Source organism: Vulpes lagopus, chromosome 1 (genome assembly GCF_018345385.1).
Source record: "Vulpes lagopus strain Blue_001 chromosome 1, ASM1834538v1, whole genome shotgun sequence".
Taxonomy (NCBI): Eukaryota; Metazoa; Chordata; class Mammalia; order Carnivora; family Canidae; genus Vulpes; species Vulpes lagopus.
The window spans coordinates 178645256-178656791 of NC_054824.1; the positions used below are offsets into that span (position 1 = coordinate 178645256).

Genomic DNA, 11536 nt, shown 5'->3' on the forward strand with positions numbered 1-11536 from the left:
CAGGTGCATTGGCATTATTCTTTGATTAATCAATGCTGGACAGTCCTCCTGGCTAATCTCATTAGCTAATAGTGCTTCTGGGTAATTAGCTTGATGTGTGCAATTATCCTCAGATTTTAGGGCTTTTTTCCCACTTTGATAGCATTGGTACATATTTAATGCTTTGGATGCCCTGGCCCTTTGAAAGATTGAGCAAAATTCCCTAGTCTTTTCACATCAAGAGAGCATAGTAGTGTACATGGTAGTGGAATTATCTGAGTTCTGTCTGCTAAGAACTTTTTTAATGCCAACAATTTCTCAAGCGTGCACCTGCACACACCCTCTCTCCCACACGCACACACACAACAACACACACATGCATAGTCACGCACCCAACATATACACAGAATCCAGCAGACAAAATTTGGAAGTACTTCCAGAATTTTCCATTTTGTCCAGGTCATGAGGTTCCAATTTCTGTGATAAAATTTCTAGAATTTTTTAACAAATAAAAAAAATCTAGGATTTAGCCAAACACACCAAACCAGAAAAGAAAATTCCACATGGCAGACAACTATGACTGAGCCATGTAGAAATAATATAAAATCTTTAGTCCTTTCAAAGTTTTAATTTAACCTCTTTAGTAGTCATGAGTAATCACTCAGTATGTTTTAAGTTTCTACTGTGAACTGGGCTTGTGCTAACCAAAAGGTATCATGAGTACATGTGAAAGAGTCAGCCCATCAAGCCTGTTGTCTGGCCAGGTTGGAATAAAAACTATTTTCTAAGATCCTTTCAAAGTAGGCATATTTGTGATTCTATCATGAACCACTCTGTCCATTTCCTTTTTCCCTTTGAAAATCCCCTAGGAAATAAGGAAAAAGTAAGGAGGGCTTTGTGAAGTCAAGTGCTACCGAGATGTTTGACACCAGGTAAAACCATTGGTACTAAGCCGTCCAGAAGAGTAGGAATGTCATGTCATTTTCCATTTTACCTTATTTCTTAACCTTCTCCATTACCATCTTTAATCCCACTCATTGAAACCTGAAAAAAAGGATTAAAAAAGGCCATATTTATACATTTTTAACCCTCAGCCTCTACCTGGATCTATGGTCAGATTAATTCATTTCTCCAATGACAGCAGAACATCCAATTGAATTTAGATCCTGAACATATACCCCTGGCTGCTGAGTAATGACCCTCAGCTGTTATATCTAAGCCATTTTATTTCAGGGCATTTAAGCAACTTTGCCTAAACCAATGTTGTCAACTAACCCTTATGGACACTAATGGAGACTTTGAAATAAATTGTCCTACTATGGAAACATCATTTTTGTTATTGCCTAAACAAACTGGAGTTTGGTTTGTTTTTCTGGATCTGGCTGCAAAAAATCCCAGAACGAACCTTAGTTATGTTCCAGGTCTTGCTTTTATGTGATTTTGTACAGCACTTTCAGGGAGAGAACCATCAACCATGACTCAGAGAAAATGTGCTGCTAAGATACATTATTGTCTGGCCACCAATGGCCTATCACCAAGGTTCTGGGGGTCTGGAAAAGTTGGGTTTACTGTCTCATCTAAGCCAAAGCTATTTATATTAATGATCAGTGCAACAGCAAATATATAGTATTTTATTCTCCCCTTTAACCTGCCTTACTAATAATCTTAATAATGGGAAAAGAAGCCCTCATGATCTTTCTCAGAAGCCCTGTAGTTCCTCTTTCTTTCAGACAATTTCTTTCCCCTGAGAGCTTGAGGGAGACAGAAATGGAAAACTCAATGATTTTCTTTCTCTTATATATGAAAAAGAAAGGCAGTATTTGAGTGCCTACAAAGTATGGGAAGTGACAATAAGTCAACTAGTGTTTTTCTGTTCTTCAGCTCTACTCTGGAGAGGGATTCTTTCTCTTCTCTAAACTTAGTAAATGAGAGACATTGAATGGTTCTCTAAATAGCTAAGCATTGGAGCATTTATATTGTTATTATTATTTTTATGCATGCCACTTTCCCTTAGCAGTAGAAAAGAAAATAAATAGTCTTTTCATTGCCAGTTCTATTTTTGTTGAGGGCTTAACTAGAAGATATATCTAATCATAATGAGCAGAGCATAAAGAATATTAAGATTAAAAGAACTTATATTTTCCTTTATCCTCTCAACAATCTCCAGATGGATTTCCTAGGGGTTGCCTTCTAAATCTTCTTACACAGTGAGCTGTAAATCCCAGACCCAGCAAGCTTCTGGTTTGGCTGAACATAGCCTTTCATGTACAATATGTACGGCCTGAATAATGGCAGAAAATTATTCAGAGGATAATTACAGCAATTGATCTTGAGATGTTTTGTAGCGTCCTTCATAGATCATTCTTCAAAGCTTTTTGGAGAAATGGTGTCTGTGGAGTCCGCCAGAGGCCAAAAGTTTCTAAGGTCTAATGCAAAATAAATAGTCTGTAAGAGTCCCAGTCACCTGAAAAGGGAGAAGGGACAACTCGAAGGGAACTCAGGCCAGAGGTCAGAGACAGCTCAAAGAACAGATAATTTTGATGGTCCCCAGATGAATATTACTTCAATCTCCCTCTCAGACTATAGCCTCCATCTCAGATATTCTAATGCACTTAAGTCTTTATACACCGCTTGACAATTTCTGAAGAGCCCTCCTGGGAGTTGTCCCACATGACTCTGAACATCTCCCTGTGAGGTAGGAGGGGCGATGAGCCATCACTCTACTTCTAGATGAGGAAAATCATGAGGAGAGGTCAAATAATTTTGCCAAGGTCACAGAAATGGTGAGTGGTGGAGCCCTAGGATAGCAGGGTCTTCTGACCATGAATCCATGGGACTCTTCTCTCTCACAACCTCTAAACAGGAAGTGAAGCTCCCATTTGACTTCCAGGGGAAATGCTACTTGCTATGCTGCCAATGGTGATGGCATATGCAGTATCTCTTCTACCAGAGACAAATGATTTCATCCCCATTCTTCTCTTTAACACCACCTCTTTTCACAGACACACACACATACCTTCTCTCTCCTTTATTTTTCTCAATGGTCCTGTGTTAGGCAGAAAACAGATGGGCAGCTGAGCCAGCATACCTGTATTGGACGCAGAAATCAATAGAGACAGTTATTTCATAAACGGCTCCACTAGGCACGAAGGAAATTCATGGCTCAGAGAGAGCGGGTGGTTAGAGAAGGAGGAGGGTTTTGGAGGATGCAAGTGCATCCTTTTTTTGATGACAGCTTGTTCTCAGGTATACCTGGAACATTCACAACTGGGCCGTAGCTAAACACACCAGATCAAGTGCTTAGACTGTGACATTTTCATTTTTGTTTCCCCGACACCTGTTATGATGCCTAGCATTAGAATATTTAGTATAGAATTATATAAACATGATAATGTATATTATGTATATTATATATTTTATAATTATATTTATATAACTTCATAAATGCATTATTATTATTTAATTATTATGTAAATATTTTAAACTGGACAGATTTTAATTAAGCTGATGGTATGATATCTGACAAACTTTTTTTTTTTTTAATTTCTGACAAACTTAAATGAGGCCTGGGTAATTGGTAATTATGGCCTCAGAAAAAAAAAAAAAGAAAGAAAAAAAGATTTGTGGTTGAAACAAAGAAAGCACAGAAATCAAATGACTAACTTAATCTGGTCAATTAATAGGAAACCAAGATGGCCAGATTTGTATCCCCAAATCATTAGCTGGTAATTAACCTTCCCCACCTCCACTTTTTACCAGAGCATTTTTTTTTCCTTAGGGAATTCCCATGAAAAATTACAATCATCTATTGTTTTCTAATATGTGCATCACCACCCTTAAATTACCACAATTAAAATAATCAATTATTTCTCTGATGGGACTGCAGTCAGGACTGAGGTTTCTCTAAATGAGATTGGACAAGTTGTGTGTGTTTGTGTGTGTGTGTACGTTCCAGCTTTTAAACCAGTTCTTTCCAAGGGGGATCATCAAGGCTCGTGCTCTCATGCAGCTTCATCTAGAATTTAAAATCTGAATTTACTCTTCCTTTCTTTCCTGCCAAAGTGAGCACAATGCTCCTCATTAAGAAGAGGAGTAGGTGGTGTGTGTGTTACAAAACAAATGACATAGGAACATGGAATTGCCATATTCCAACAGATTCTTAGCGTATTAGCCCAGTATTCCATTATCCATCTGTATCCTAAAGGATGTGTTTTGGAAATGCAACACTATTATCTCTAATTTCAATCAAAAAGGAAAGGCATTCATCTGTTTTGCTCACAGCTTGATACGGTTTTTATCAGTGACAAATGTGTTTAAGTTTTTCTTCAACCCATTTCCAGGTTAGGGCCATAGATGATAATATTTTACAAATTTACATATTCACATGGGCATTATCCATTTAGAAGAGTGACTTTGAAACACTACACATTTTCTTAGGATGCTATTAATTCAGAGTGTAGCTAGAAGAATGCTGGATCAGGAGCCAGGCAGCTAGGCTCCTAGGTGTGAGTCCACTACTGATTATAAAGTGTGTCCTTGATCGAAGCTCTTCCCCTTGTCCGTTCTCAGTTTTCTCATTTCTAATGTGAGAGGACTGATGTTCTCTTAAACCCTGCAGGGTCTAAAAATACACAATGCTATAGCTTCTATGTCCCAAACCTAGGGGGACTTTTGGAAATTGCCTTCTGTCCCTTATGATATGCTCTTTAGAATTTTCTTAATGGTTGCAACTTTATTTTTTTTTCCCTTGAAAGCAAATTTGATTGGCACCAGATAAAGATCATTGAGAGCTGAGACAAGGGACTCAAGGCCTTGATCAAGCTGGTTATGAGCACTTTATGTCAAAAATGAGCTGCGACCATCAACTATTAATAACATTAGTTTTCTCGATGTGTCATGTAAATTTGACTTTGGGAACCTAACCCAAAGACCAGTTCCAAAAAGAATTCAAGTACTGACAGCTTAACAGGATTGTTTTGAAGGGAAAATAATTTTCATTTGGCCCAGGACAAACTCAAAATAGTCTCATCGCTTTTTAGGACTTTTTAGAACTGTAGTTTGGATGTAGCAAGCCAGAAATGCTTCTTCTTATATAAAGTAACAAAGCGGTTGTGGCGTAAAGTACTGCCACACTTTTTTATTATAATAGTTACCCAGATTGTGAAGAGGTTGCTCTTGTCCATTGTTCATTATAATTTTTTATAATAATGGTAGTTAAATGTATCTGGGGTGCCTATCTCTTGTATTTCCCCAACTCTACAAGATAAGCAGATGAAGAGACTGTGTGGTTTCTGAGCGGTCAAGTGACTTATCCAAGATAAAAAATTAGGAATCAGCTCAACAATGTCAGAATGTTTCTCAGCCCATGCAGTATTCCATGGTATATTGTTGTTATAAATTTAGAAATTCAATTATTGGTAAAAAAAAAAATTCTTAATTGCGTTTCGCCTCGATCTTAGTCTGTGTTGCTCCGAAATGTAAAGCTCGAGATAAAAACTTGAGTGCAGACTGTTTATTTGGTGATAATATCCAAAGAAATGGCAGTGAGGGAGTGGAGGGGTGAGGCAAGGAAGAAGGATTATCCAAGTTGCTGCTGGTGGCCACGAGGGTGCAGTTCTGTGGCTCGCTGGAGGAACACAGACGGTAGCCTGCAGATCTCCGCCCACCACAAGGTGTCCATTGGCTGGGGGTTGCCCCTGCTGGGGGTGGCTCTCCGAACTTCTGGTATCAGCTTGTGCTCAGGCTGAGTGGGATGCTCATGAGAGAAAATTCTACTGCAGAACAAAGATGTGGGGCAAGCTTATCCTGGAGATGGAAAGGGCAGAACAAGGTGAGCCTGTGCATTTAAACAATTGTCCAACCTGACTGCTCCCAGGACATCCACTCCAATCCCTACAATGTTCATGCTATTGAAACTCCCTCTCTTTCACCTTTGAATGTCCTCCCTCTCTTTTCTATTGAAATTCCACTCATCCTTAAAGGTGCAAACAGGTGCGACGTTCTTTGCGAAGCCTCTCTGGCCCTGTGACCTTCTCCCTTTGACTTCCTACTACAGTGCAGTCATGAGGTCATGAGATATTCAAACAACACAAGGGTTAGCGGTGCTGACTCCTGCATTGTTGAAAATCTGACTTGACTCCCCCAAAATGTAATTACTAATAACCTACTGTTGACCAGAAGCCTTACCAATAATATACACAGTTGAACACAGATTATTGTATGCATATCTATATACATATCTATAGGAATACAGACAGTATTCTTATAATAAAGTAAGCTAGAGAAAAGAAAATGCTGTCAAGAAAATCATAAAGAAGAGAAAATACATATACAGTATGTATTGTATTTGTTGAAAAAAATCCATGTATGAGTGGACCTGCACAGTTCAAAGCTGTGTCATCCAAGAATCAATTGCACTTGCTCACAGGCCCACCTTCCCCACTGAGTCCGAATTCCTTGAGGACAGGAGTTGCACTCATTCATGACCATAGCACAGAGCCAAGACCATTGCAGATCCTCTACACATTTTTATTAATGAAATACAGGAGTGAATAAAGATCCACTATCCATGATTTCTTGTATTTCCATCCTGATCCCCTTTCCTTCGCTTTCTCAGGCTAAGACAGCAGAGTACTAACCCTTCCTATCATTTTTGGTGCCTTTCCCTGGACCTTCTCCAGACCTCTTTGATCTTGAGATGTGGCATCCAGAACTGCTGAGAGTGTTCCAGGTGACAAGACACCACAGTTGTACATATCGAGGTAGTCCTGGCATCTGTTTCCCTGCCTCTCGATCCGGCAACAGCAACTTCCTCTTCATTGCTGGCAATGGTTTTGATGCCCTGCATTACAGTGATTCATGGACCGGCCTCTCTTCTCTAATGGACTGCAGACTCCTGAGGGGAAGGCGATTGTCTTATTCATCTTCCAATTCCCACACGGGAGAGAAGGTGACATACTGAATGGTCAAGGACAGCCACCTTCTCATATAATAGTAACAATAATGGAGATAACTAACAATGATTAAGCATTTACCATGTCCTGTCTCTCTGAATGCTCAGCACAAATCACATAATTTTCTCACTCCGACCTTTAAGGTGATCTGATTATCACCCCCATTTCACAGGCAAGGAAACTGAGGCTCAGATAGATTAAGAGACTTGCCTGTGAGTATGCATCTAGCAAGTGACAGAGTCACAAATGGACTCAGGTCTCCCTGACCCTAACCAAAGTCTGTGCAATTACAAAATCCAATCCTGCATGGTCTGCTGAGAGCTCTCAAAGACAGAAGAGAGCAGAGATCACCAAGGGCATGGGGGGAAAATTTCTGTCTATTTGTTTAGATGAGTGGTTCTCAACCAAGGGCGATTTCACCCTTCAGGGAAACATTTGGCAATGCTTGGACACATTTTTCGTTGTCACAGCTAGGGAAGGGGGACGGGTGCTGTTGGCACCTACTGGGTGGAGGTCAGCGGTGCTATGAAACATTCTACATGGCACAGCAGAGAGAATCATCTGGTCCACGTTATCCGTCGTGCTGAGGTTAAAAAGCCCTGGTTTACCTGGAAAAATTGAAGAGGAAGAACGAGGAGGAAGTAGGTCTAACACAACACAGAGCAGGGTGGAATGACCCACTGCATTTCTTAATTTACCATTCACTTAACCATGCTGGCTCAGGCTGACCTATGGCAGCAGCTGCATGTTCAAGTGCTTTGTAAACTGTAATGTTCTCACAAAGGTTAGATTCTTATTGTCAGCACCGCCTCCCTGCTGAGCCCACGTTAACTGACTTCTCAGGACTTCTTTAGAACTTGCCTGAATCTGTTCAAGCTTTCAGAACAGAACTTTTCTGCAACAGAACTCCGAGTCCTCTCTCCTTGACGATCCCTACCACTACTGCCTGAGGTGAACACCGAGAATCTTATCATCTTATTTGTCTCTAGCTTCCTTTGTGATTTTTAATGGGGAGTGGCCTTCTTAGCTGGCATGGTACTCCAGGCTACTGTGTTCAGGAATGTTCTTGTCCTTCTGGGGCTCCTACCTGGTTTCGTTTCATTAAAAATACAAGATTTGTCAACTTGGGTCATATTTATAATCTACTCAGAGAAAGGATTTATTTCTGGACACCTTATTGTTGGCTTCTTCAAATGATCCTGGCGTCTGACAAGACCTCCCATCTCCAGAACTCAAACAGGTCCTCTTTAACGTACATGCTCTGGCCTGATACTTGATGTTGGCATCTAGCATAGTTGTGACCTCTACAGGATTATTCATCTTGACCCCAACTCTCATTGCAAACACTACTGGTCTTGAAAGCCTCCTGAGGACATAATACTCTGGGTGGGACCTCAGCCTTCTTAGACCCAATTTCTTGCCCAAGCCCCCTACTTACCAGGATAGCAAGATCAGACATATCTTTCACAGTGATATTGCAGAAGGCCAAGGATCCAGTTTGCAACCAACTTTCGAGAACTTTACTCAGTATTCTGGGTCTCTTTGAAATTTGTAGTAGATGTTTCATCCATGATTTTCTCTGTCCCTTTTTGAATTTCTGTGTTCAGCCTGTAATGGGTTACAATCAATCAAACAAGCAAGCAAGCAATCAATAATCTAAAAAAGTAAATAAATAAGAATTCTGCAACTTACTGCTCACCACATGAAACAGCAGTGTCAAAGAAATGTTCCAGAGTTGCAAGAAACAGGAGCATGTCCAGCTGTGTGTAGTTAGAAGAGGTGTTGGGTGTGATGAGAAGACAAGGGCGGAACATGCACAGTTCCTATAATTCCCTTTTCTCTTTTGCTTTCTCCCCCCATTCTCCCGTAGTTAAATATACAGAGTAGAATGATCTGGGCTTAAAAAAAAATCAAGCTGGCTTGAGGGAAACTAAAGTCTGTAGCTTTCCGTACTATATCTGGTATCATCATTCAAACCACAACATTGATTTTTTTAGTAGCAAAACTGCTGCTTTGAGACCCCAGGCAAGCTACCAAGTACAGAAGTTGGTTTGGCTGGTCCTCCCTTCTCCCCGAATTTGTATCCTACCTGCTTTTTTTCTCCTTTTATTATCATAGAAGGAGATAAATTTTGAGCACCAAGGGTAATTCTGCTTCTGCAGCTGGCCATTATGGTCATTAGAAAGGACGGAGTCCTCTTCAGCAGCAGAGACCCCAGGTCCCTTCTTTTTAAGCACCCGGGAAGGCTCTTTTTGCATCATCTTGGCAACTGCTCACTGGAGTTCCGCTTGGAACTAGGACCAAAGGCAAGCCAGAGTCAACAGCAGAGTAACTTTATACTGAAGCTATTTATATTCCAACTTTGAGGTCAATTTCTTCATCTTTTATATTCTTGCCATCATTAGATACTGCCAAAAAATTCCAGCCCATTGGTCATTTACTCTTACATTTCAGGCTTCTCTTTATGCTATGTTATGTTAAGCATTATATATATATATATATATATATATATATATATATATATATATATATATTTTTTTTTTTTTTTTTTTTTTTTTACCAATTTGTCCTACCTCTGCTCCTCTTTCCTCCAAATGCCATCTGGAACCCCAGTCTCACAGTTAACACCTCCTCTATCTCTGCAAGTCTTTACAATCCCTTTCCTCACTCTTTCTCTCTGGCTTTGGGTGAATCCTGGCAATCACTCAGGAAGGCTGCAGTCTAGTGTGGGTGTTAAGAGCTCAGATTCTGGGTTCAAATTCCAGCTCTGCCACTCACCAAGTATGTACGTAGGGCAAGGTACAAAATTTTTCTTAGCCTGAGTCTCTGCATCTGTAAATGAGAGGAAAAGCTCCTTCGGGATTATTATGATTAAATGAGTATATGCGTGAAGTACTTAGGACAGTACCTAGCATGTTGGAAGACTTTAAAAACAAAAGTATTTAGGGGTTCCTGTTTAACTCAGTTGGTTAAGGATCTGACTCTTGATTTTGGCTCAGGCCATGATGTCAGGGTCATGAGATGGAGCCCTGTATCAGGCTCCATGCCCAGGGTGGAGCCTACTTAAGATCCCCACTCTCTCCCTCTCCCCCTCCCCTACCCCAGGCACACTCTCCTTCTAAATAAATAAATACATAAATAAATATTTAAAAAACAATAGTATTTAGTTAGTCCAGCAATGACTGCCTATATCCCGTGCACTTCAGTATTTATTTTCTTGGTGGTTTTCAGTATCCTTTCAATGATGCATTTCCCTCTTCAAGCCATTATCCTTCACTCTTATATAAGACAGACAGGTGGTAACTACACTTTTCATGGTGAACATGGCATGATGTATACAATGGTCAAATCACTATGTCGTGCACCTGAAACTAATATCACATTGTATGTCAACTACACTTCAATACAAAAATAAAAATTAAAAGTACCTCTTGCTACAAGGCTCATCGTTGAAAGATGGATCGTTCTTTCCGCTTTATCCCTGCCACAACCTCACATTTATTCAGGACTTCTGCATCATGTCACAGCACTTCACTTTTGAGTCCCACCTTCATACTGTGTGACATCTGTGATGGCACAACTGTTCATCCTCCTGGAAGCCACCTCGGTGTGTTGGTTTATCTCCTCAGCACCACACCACAGCTTCATCAGCTCCTGAATACCACTGGAGGTGAGGACACACCTTGCTGCCACTCATTCACTGTGAATCAGGATTAAAATACCCTATTTTACTCATCTCTGAGGAGACGAGGCTCAGTCTTTTGCTCCAGAGCACACGGCTAGTAAATAATTAAACCCAGATCTCCTGATTTTACATGCAGACACTTTGTACTGCACCAGAGCTGCCTCATAGGACTTTCTGAAGCTTATGCACATTAGTTTGGCATTTTAGTACCCCAAAGAAACACTCAGTGTCATCTGAAAGCTTAAAGATGCTACTCTTCTTACCTGTAAATTACTTTCTTTTATATAAATGGCCCTCTTTCATTGTCAAATATGCAATTCTTCCATGAAAATTCTATAACTCTCCTTTCCTAGCCTTTGGGGATGTATCTATAGTCCCATTTCTCCGAGCAAAGGGGCCCATTTTACCATGGCAGCAGTACGAGGAAAAGGACAATCTTCTTGGCCCTCAGCCCAGCGGGCTTACCACCCTATGAGACTTACCAGCAAGCTGATTGTCATTCTAGGTACAAAAGTGGCTAATGGCAACACTGAGACAGGGGTGAATGATCCACTGGGAGTGAGCTTGTGGCTGAGGGCCCATTGCTGGTTGATTGGGTTTTTAATTTTCTCTTTGAAGGAAGGGGAGTGGGCATGGCAGATGGATCACCTAGTAGTCTCGTGGGACAGAAAGTGGCCTGAGGTGTTGTCCAAGGACGAATTGATGATACCTTCTCAGGCACAGAAAGTAGGAAATGATTTGGTGCTCGGTGCATAGCTACAACCTTCTGAATAGACGTTCATAAGAGGTGACCATGAGTATACTTCAGCCTCACATCTTCACATGGAGAGAACCAGGTCAGAGGACAGAAGTGTTTATTTTGAGAAAACATGAACTTCTGGAAGTGAGGCTCCAATCACCCAATTAAATGAAACTGATT

General features: G+C 40.6%; 1 long non-coding RNA gene across 4 annotated transcripts; it reads right to left on the reverse strand.

Moving 5' to 3' along the window:
• Nucleotides 1-5482: 5482 nt before the first annotated feature.
• LOC121497933 lies at nucleotides 5483-10645 on the reverse strand. Of its 4 annotated transcripts, none has more exons than XR_005989567.1 (6): nucleotides 10361-10645; nucleotides 9022-9226; nucleotides 8625-8692; nucleotides 8371-8540; nucleotides 6662-6874; nucleotides 5483-5784 (listed from the first exon to the last, which is right to left on the reverse strand). It is a non-coding gene; the product is annotated as an uncharacterized LOC121497933 (long non-coding RNA). The 4 variants fall into 4 exon arrangements; XR_005989565.1 differs by having other exon boundaries at nucleotides 6618-6874; XR_005989566.1 differs by lacking the exon at nucleotides 6662-6874.
• Between the last annotated feature and the right edge of the window lie 891 nt (nucleotides 10646-11536).